The following is a 9,471-nucleotide window of genomic DNA, read 5'->3' on the forward strand; positions in this document are numbered from 1 at the left end:
GTCAGCACGCCGCAGGGGAGGAAAGTCTGTATGTCCCCCTCAGGCTTGGCCCTTGGCATTGGATCTGAAGTTATAACATGACATGGAGCTCAATGTACTCTCTACACTCACTGTGAAGAGAGGCTGTGAGAGCAGATCTGGCTTTTGAGGTGCAGGTTTCAGAGCACATCACAAGGTGGCAGTGCATTCAACGCCTACCAGACCAAACAGGTCACTCCTGCCGTAAACTTGCATGGTGCAGAGCAGAGATCCACTCAATTTATGTTATGATTCAAAAATTCTGCCTGCTTAATGATGAGAGAGACCTTCCTTCACCCAGAGGACCCAGGTTCAAATCCCTAAGTTTGTAAGCACTGACCCTGCTTAAGCATTCATGAGCACGACACCGATTCCCTGTGAACTCCGGGGTGCTGTGCTGTAGCTGACCCAGTCATCTGACCTTCCTCAGCAAGAAAATGTTCTCATGGGAATCAATAAAGAACCACATTTAAGTTATTATAAGTCCAAAACCTCTGAAAGACCTCTAAAAAAAAAAAAAAAAAAATCAGTAACCATCTCTGAGACCTGGAGGAAAAACATATTAGAGCTAGGAAACATCAGACACAGGCCAATGAAGAACTGCAGACACAAGACAAGAAAAGACTTTTGAATTCAAAGTTGCTTATGTTTGCTTTGGCTGCCATTCAAGTTTCATTTCACTGACATTTCAGCCCGAGAGACCCAGTATTACTACTATTTTGGGTGCCAGAATCAAATGTGAACAAATAAGCCTGTGATGTGAATTTCCACACCGTTCATTTTTGAAAATAACTACATTTCCCGCACACTTGTTAAGTATATCCTGTGTCACCTTGGTAGCTGGTCTGCGCTATGTGAGGTTATGTGAGGTTGAGTAAAAATACAGGGACTCAGTTTTAAATGGCTCAGCTGGCTCATCCCCAAATTTGTGCCCCCGCCCACCTTTTAGACCACAGTTATACCCTTGCAAAGTTCATTTTTGAACACCGCATGCAAGATGGTGGACCCTTTTATCCAAAGCACTGCAAAGCACCATGACTGCTCATCCTGTTAATTAATATTAAGTGGATACACAGGACACTGACTGTATTAGACCTTGAAACACTGACACTTTCTGATTAGCCCACTTTTTTTTTTTTTTTAAAGGATTTTTCAGACTTCGCAATGTTGTTTCTCAGCAATTTTCAATTCAATAGCCCAGCCTGTTGGAGAAATCAGTTCTTCCTTGTATTCAAATAGACCACAAGATAAGGAAGCTGGGAATGCATTTTCATAACCGTGTGCATTTTGGCCATTTGTGCTTCACTGCCAAGTTGGAGGGATTGATGGTCCGCCATCTGAAGGTCCTCTGCCTCATGTCATCCAGTTCAGAAGTCTGGCTCAGTTTATGGTCTAGCTTTATGACTGGCTCGAGCAAAGTGCACTCCGCTGTCTGGACACACTCTTCTATGAGCAAAGACGAAGGTAAGGCCTCACTATGAGCCTGTGTGTGTGTGTGTGTGTATGGGTGGGTGGGTGTACCTGGAACCAGTGCCCCACCTCTACAGTAAAGCCATAAACTACAACTATATTCTCCCACAGATCCCTCCCTCCAAACATATAGGCCCCTGACATGCTGATTGCTTTATTGATATTGATCAGGGCAAAGTGTCAAAGCACTCCCCCATGTCTCCCCAGCGGTGGGTCATTTTCATTCACGCATGTTGAGGGAGCGCATTAACACAAGTAATGCCATGGTTCACAAATCATTTAGATTAAATGAAAACCTCCATACTGTCTTGTATGAGCGCATGATTCTTGTCCGCGTCCCAACTTGTTCACTTATTATTTATATTACTTAATATTTCCAGTCTTCTCCATAAAGTCAAATTACTTCACTTGCATCAGTTGGGCCAAACATTTTTTATTAGCACAGTTAATTCACCCTCAGGCTTTACCAAGGCCACAGACTTGATACCAAGCAAATTTAATTATGCCCCTTGACATTTTTACAATTTCACCAGCATAAAACTTGATGCTCAGGACGCCACGACTTTCCAGTTAGGATCAAACCCCAAACTGAGCATTTGGTGACTTTTGACCTATTGATGTCAGTGAGCTGAGGCCCGCTCTGTGCTGTGCTTATCATCCCAGTGCGATTGGAGCTGAGAGGCTGGAGCCTGCAAGCCGCATTTACAGTGCAAATGTTATCATTCCAATGACACTTTAAACAGTCTTTATCAATATATAGTCATTCAAGGTTTATGAGCTTTGATAAAATGCCACTAGCCAACCGGGGTCATAGCAATGTGTGGTGATGGTGACGCTTTATTCTTCTTTTTTTTTCTTTTTCTTTTTTTTTTTTTATTTATTAGTTTTGTTATTCCCATGGTGCGTCTGGTTCATTTAATGCTCAACAGAAACAAAAACAAACACTCAGCCAGTGAGAGGACACTGTGGCCGGAGTGCAAAAGGTATTGATTTTTGTTCAGGAAGAGCAGCATAAGGGCAAACTACAGTGTGAGTCTGGCACAACCTTATCATCCTATTATCTTTAAAACAGTGGGTTATCATAATTGCTTACTTAATAATTCTATAAAACTGTGGAGGTGCAACCTTTGCCTGGGCAGTAAACCGTCAAGTGCTTTTGATGCTGAGATTGAGGAGATTTGAGAGAAGGTCAGAAATTCTTTATCCTTTATTCTTTACTCTTTATTTGGATCTCCATTTGCTTCCAGAAAGTGGTTGCTAATCCTCCTGGGGTCCACGCAAGAACAGCAACAATAAAAACAAGCAGTAATTAAAATCACACTGTATCAATAAGACAAAAAAGACAAACACAAAAACAAAAAAACAAGCCAAATGTAAAGATCAGCAAGTAATTAAAATAACATAAGAAACAAAAACAAACCAGACTAACACCAATAATAATGAATGAAGAAATGACGCAACCTGTTCATTTTACAATGCAAATTACAGACAATAAATAGCAGTGCAATAAACACTGAAAAATCAATTGCAAAATGCAGATCAGTGGCAGCATGAAGACTTTATTGAGGAACAAATGCATGACGCATATCTGGAGAACATGAATTAGTCATTAGTAATTTTTTTTTTTTTTTTTTTTAGCTTAAATCTATTAAATAAAAATGAGTGACGCACCACTCTGACATTGCATTTCTGCTTCAGAGCCTCTACTAAATTCTTCATATAATTAAGCAGCGGGGTAGTATGAACGCAGACAGTGTATCCGTTGCACACACCTCTCGATGTGATTAGGTTCACACCACTTCAAGTGTGCAGAACAATGGGGCAGACATACTTAATCAACAAGTGCAAACTCCAGCACGTTAAATCTCAAACAACAGCAGCTTCCACTGAGCAAACTGGCGGGCAGTGGCGTAATGATATTTTCGTCTTTGTACGCCGGGTTGGTTTAGGATTAGTATTTCAACCACATGGGAGCAGTGAGTTTCTATTTCCTATGAAATCTGCACAGAGACAGAGACAACAAACTCGCCGCCCCGGAGTTTACAGCATTTCCCCCGGTGATTCTTGTTGTATCTGCTGCTTTACTCCATTACAGGAAAAAAGCAGCGTCTATGGAAAGAGCAAATGCTACAAAGACACGTTGTATAACAAAACAAGTACATCTGGCAGGTGCTCGCCTCCGCTGGGCAGGCAGGCAGTAACCTTGAAGGGAGTAGACAGGAATGTTGCAGCCCTATCTGAGCTCAGAGGGAAATACTGACTGCAAAGGCCTTTTTTGTTGAGAGAGAAAAATCAATATTCCAGAGTCCATCACAGAGGCAAGTTTTTTTTTTTTTTTTTTTTCTCTCAGTGGCCCAGGTCCTAGCTATGTGAACCAGGCTCAGAGTGACCCCTGGAAAGAAATAGTTAATGCCTAACTTCTTTATCTCTCTTTTACAGCCAAGGGTTGTACCCCCAAATCAATACACGATACACAAATATCCCAGGGCTCCATGTTCTAGACAGAGAGTGATGACGAGTGCTTGAGAGCCAGCCAGCCTCACACCACCTGGAAAAGAGAAAGGTCTTTCAAAGGCCAGCAGCTTCAGATGGAGGCAGTGCAGCACGGCTGACGCTCCAAAGCCGAACTTGCGGCTCCAATGCAAAGAACGGAGGCAGAAATTGATCAACATTCAGCATTAAAACAGTTTGATGAGAGGTGATGCGAGGCTCCATCTGACTGACGTGAAAAGAAATGCCAGTAAAAACCTTGTATTCTTCTTGTTATCCCATGTACAAGTGTAGTATAAGTGTGTCCATACATGTAATGCCATAAATGGTATATATGTCCATATTTCCATATATGAGACATATTCAAATTAGGCATTTTCATACATGGAAATATATGTGTAGCAGATATCATACATACACACATTCCGTCTTGTATGACCTCTTCCTCTTTTCTTTTTGTCACAGTAATAGTGTGTGTTAAATCAAGTCTATGTTTGGCATTGAGCTCATAGTTAGTGCTGCTGTTGTACTGGACTGCATTTTACTGAGAGGTGTTTCTACTATTCTGTCCCCCCCTCATGTATATAAATAGGGAGGACAAAAAATTAGAAACACCTCTCAATATAATGTAGTCCAGTACAAGACCTCTGCAAACGACAACCTCAATAATGAACATAGAATTAAATGCACACATCCTCCAACAATGTCAACCAAAACTTTAGAGCTAATAAAGTGGCCACTGAGTGTATGTTCATATATTAGATGTCCGTATGATAAATTTAGTTTGACAGCAGGCTTTCCATTTATATTAGATGTCTCTGTAGGCAATGTGTTTCAATATTAGAATATATAAATAATATTTAATCACACATGCTCCAGCCGATTCGACACTGATTAGGAATGAGCAAGTATAGAGAAGCGCTGGATGGATATTTGCCCATGACTTGATCTAGGACTAACTGCCCCCCCCCCACCCCTCCCCTCAGAAAAACTTCCCTGTTAACACTGGTGTTGAAGGTCTTAGTTTGCTGCCTGGGAATGAAGCATCTGGGTCTGCCGTGCCCTTGACAGCAGGCCAACACTTTTCCATGCTGTTACCCCAACCTGTGGGGGCAAACAGCTGAAACTCGCTGTGTGTTTGTAGCAAAGATGAACAAGCTTGGCATTTTCTCTGCGGGCCTGGATGTGTTGATATCTGTCACTGTCTGGTACACTGTCCCTGCAGACCTTGTGGTGAATCAGCAGAGTGGTTCCCAGGCAGATAAATGACCCCATCAGGGCTATACAGAGGCCTTAAAACAGGTTGTGATTCCCAAGCAGTGTGATGTGAGAGGAAGGCACATCCAGTCAGGACAACGGGACAGCAACCCCTCTCCCCCCTCCCCCCTCCCTCTCTGATAGTAGCTGGTAATCTCCGAGGTCGACCTGTCAGTCAGAGCCTGGAGACAGATGACGTGAGGCCCCTGATAGGCTGTCTCCAGCGGAGGAGACGGCGGCCACACGGGCCGCTAGGACGGAGAGCAGGACCCAGGGTGACGGATAGGAGGGTGAGGAGGGCCAGGAGATGAAGAGAAGGTGGGTCATGGGGAATGGAGGAGGAGGAGGCGGTGGGACTGAGGAATGCTAAAGGCAGAGAGAGTGGGGGTGAGGTGGGGGCGGAGTAGAGGGTCGGGGTCCGAGGGAAGAGTCTCTCTCTCTCTGCTGGAGTTCGTTGTGTGACTGACTAACGTTTACTTTACACCCACCCCTGGGAGCCCAGGTCACAGGGGAGGGAGAGTGTGTGTTTGCCTCCAGCGCAGATCAGAGCTCACACCACTGACACAGCAAAAGAACAGGCTAAAGGATCTCCGTGGCTTTGACTCCCAAAATGAGTCCTTCCATTAAAGTGATGGATAATTTACTGAAGTTGCTTATAGCGTCTTAACATTTAAGTTTATAGAATTACTTATTTTGTTTGGATTTAGATACACTGGCATTAATATTCTGGTTCTGTCCACTGGTTGATGCAAAAGCTGCAAAAGAGCAAAGTTGTGGTGTCTTTGGAGCAGGTTGGGGTGAAGGTCACTTCAGTTTCTATTTATGGCCACACTGAGGACTGAAGTCGCTCACTAACCACCAGGCCAGGCCCCAGACTGTTTCACTGAATTTGACTCTTGAGTTTAATTATCAATATTAAGTTTCTGGAATGTAACTCTGTGGTTTGTCTTTCTTCCAGCTGCTGCCTTTTATGCAACGACGGAAGTGTGACCTTCAAAATGCGATGAGCTACAATATGTCGATGACCTGCTTGAAGTGAAATCCCTGGACCAGCTTGAAAGTTATGGGCAGGGAAAGTGAATGAGAACTATTCCACACATCCTCACTCAGCAACAACCACTGACGGGCCATTGAGCAAGGCATTTAACCCCCTAGTTATGTGGCTAAGTTGCCCAGCGGCCAACATCAGGTGGAAGACTGTGTTTGTACTGTTTCTGCTGCTTGCAAAAAAAAAAAGAAAACAGCAATAATCAGTTACTTTGCCCCAAATACATACAGAATAAACAGTATTAGATGACGATGACCCCCGATTTTCAGACTAAGGTAAATTTTCATTCAACGTTTGATCAATTTCATCACGAAAAATGTCCTTTTCCTTTCAATCATTCTTTTCTTTTCAATTTTTTGAGCGTCTGTAATCTGATTATTGTGGGTTTTCACACAAACTATCAATGTATAAAATACGGAGGCCATATGCATATCCACTGAGCAAAAGGGTCTTGGTGACTGTGATGTGTGACCCTGCCTCGGCTTCAGACAACGTGATGCTTGGTTCAGTTCCTCACAGGTTTTAGTTTCTGGCACCGTGCACTACGAGAGATACACCGTCACTAGGCAACAGACAAGGGCTATCAGTATTACTTCAATATGTCAACAAATCCAAAGTATACTGAATGAGTAGTGATAGTCATTTGTAAAGATAGTCAGTGTGAAGATGTTATCAAGTCTGCGAGCTCCGAACGTGTCCTTTAACTCTGTCGCCAGACCAAAGGCCCGGCTCGGCCCGGGACGGTCGACAGCATTCGCTCGATGGCAGCTGCTCCTCGCTGCTCCTATTAGATCACTGAGGAGATTTATCGAGCCGGCTTCCGCTTTTCAGATAGGATAGTGACAACACTTATCTCCAGATATTCCCTTATCAAAAAACAATTTAGTGAGAGAAACAGACATTAGCCCAGATTTTTTTTTTTTTTTTTTTTTTTTTTTTTTTTAAACGCTACTCTGGCTTTGCCTCCGCGGTACAAGGGTCTGTTTGCAGTGCACACACACCTCCATCTGCCTGGACAGGGAAGCATTAACATTGCCTTAGTGCTCTCTTCATGTTCCTGCCATTACCATCACATCAAGCTCTTGGACTTTGAGACTTGATCATTTCTGCCCCGGTTTTTGAAGACATGGAGTATTAAAAGAAGCCGAAGGTATTGTAAAGCAGCACTGGGAGAACAGAATGCTATTGTGCTTTGTGTTCCTGTGCATGCATGCATACGTGTGTGTGTGTGTGTGTGTGTGTGTGTTGGTGTGTGTGGGTTGGTGTGTGTGGTTGGCATGGCGGCTGGCAGGCCCGACCTGACAGGGAGGTGAGAGAGGTCACAAGAGGAGACGGAGCTGGTGGGTCACCATGAGGTTATCCTGACCTGGGCTTGATTTCTGCTGCCTGAATTTATCAAAAACAAGGGAGGCAAGTGTGTGTGTTTATACTGGTGTATGCCTGCCCATGTGTGTGTGTGTGTGTTTGTATGTGTGTGTGTGTGTAAAGGGATGGCGGAGGAGAGGGTTCACGTCCAGACAGCTACAGTATTTTACAAAGTGTTTTTTTTTTTTTTTCTTTTTTCAAGGATAGAGTCCTGAGCGTGTGCAGTGACAAGGCCATGTTGGGGAGGAGGGCAAACAGAAAGCACACACTCCTCTTCCTATGATTACAATAGAATAGAATAGAATAGATCTCCAGTAGCAGTGTAACAATTTATTCAGTGTATTTTTTTCAACAATATATCTATTGAGGTTTTCATTTTTTTTTTTTCCCCCACAAGAGAAGATATAATACAGTCAGTGCAAGCAGTATCATTTTGATTTATTTCCTGTGTTGGTTATGATTTCTGCAAGTTCCCCTGCATCAGGCTCATATATATATATAAAAAAAAATAATAAATAAATAAACTGTGTGGATTGCTCTGATTTTGTCCTGAATTGAATCAAATCATTCACAATTCATCTGGACTTTGGATTTTTTTTTCTTTTCTTTTTGTCTGTTTTTTTTTTTTTTTTTTTTTTTTTAGCTTGTGTTGTTTTAGAATTATATTCTATTCTATTTCTGTTTTTCTGATTTTGGACCAGAAATGATTAAATTACATTGTTAGAATACATTATTCTTACATTATGGCATGTGTTTAGCTAATGGGTACAGATTTTTCGGCTAAAATGACAGTGATTTGGATATATAAGTTGAATTGTATGGTTCCAAAAAAAAAAAGGAACAGTAAAGAAAAGAAAAGAAAAACAAAATTGTTCGTAAATCGCGTTGATGTTGATGATGAATCGAGTTGCATGCAGCATGGAGATGCTTTCTGCAGCTGAAAACAAACAACCAAAATATTCCAATTAACTCTCTCAACCAAATATATTCGTTTTTGAAAAGGTTTTTTTTTTTTTTTTTTTTTTTTTTTTTGGTCAAACACCTGTTGGCAAGTCAGATGGTTCATATAATGCCGATGTGCCCAATAAGCATTTGGTGTATTTGCTCTTTCTGTGGATGATGCCTGTAAAACGGGGCTGCAGGTGCTGGGGCCAGGGGCGCATGTCTCGGGGCCACGTTAACTATTAACACAGCCATATAACACTGTTACTGATTACCGCCTCTTGCTCTTGAGACTTCTGCTGACCTGTGCCGCAGGTAGGTATCCCATTAGGTGTGTGTGTGTGTGTGTGTGTGTGCGTGTGTATTCCCCGGGTGGAACATGTTGCTCTTACGTGGTGTTCAAAAACAGCCTCCCTCTAAGTCATAATTCTTCCATCTTCCTCTCCCTCCCTCCATTCATCCCTCCTTGGTTCCTTCTCTCCCACACGGCCTCGCTCACGCCTCTCTCCCTTCCTTCACCGGACCCTTCTCAGCGACCTTCACGGTGACCTTTATCCTGTGCGCCATAAAACGCCAAGGTGTAAAGATGTCTTGTAGAAAGCTAAGAGAAACCCTGTTTGACATTTAGTGCCGCAGGTACTTTCCTAAAGGGCAAAAGTCTAATTTTTAAAAGACATTGATGAATGACTCATATAACACATGTAGAGCAGGACATGTTGGTGTAAGATGAGGAAATGTGCAAATACACACCCTTTTCATGCTCTTTACACTGTGCATAAAGATTCTTCATAGATTTATGCATTCAGGTATTTCTTTTTTGTGTGCAAAAATGCACAATAAAAGCTCTCTGGGCTTTGATTTAATCCCAGATTTGACCAATA

The sequence above is a fragment of the Myripristis murdjan genome, chromosome 17 (assembly GCF_902150065.1).
Source record: "Myripristis murdjan chromosome 17, fMyrMur1.1, whole genome shotgun sequence".
NCBI classification, from domain to species: Eukaryota; Metazoa; Chordata; class Actinopteri; order Holocentriformes; family Holocentridae; genus Myripristis; species Myripristis murdjan.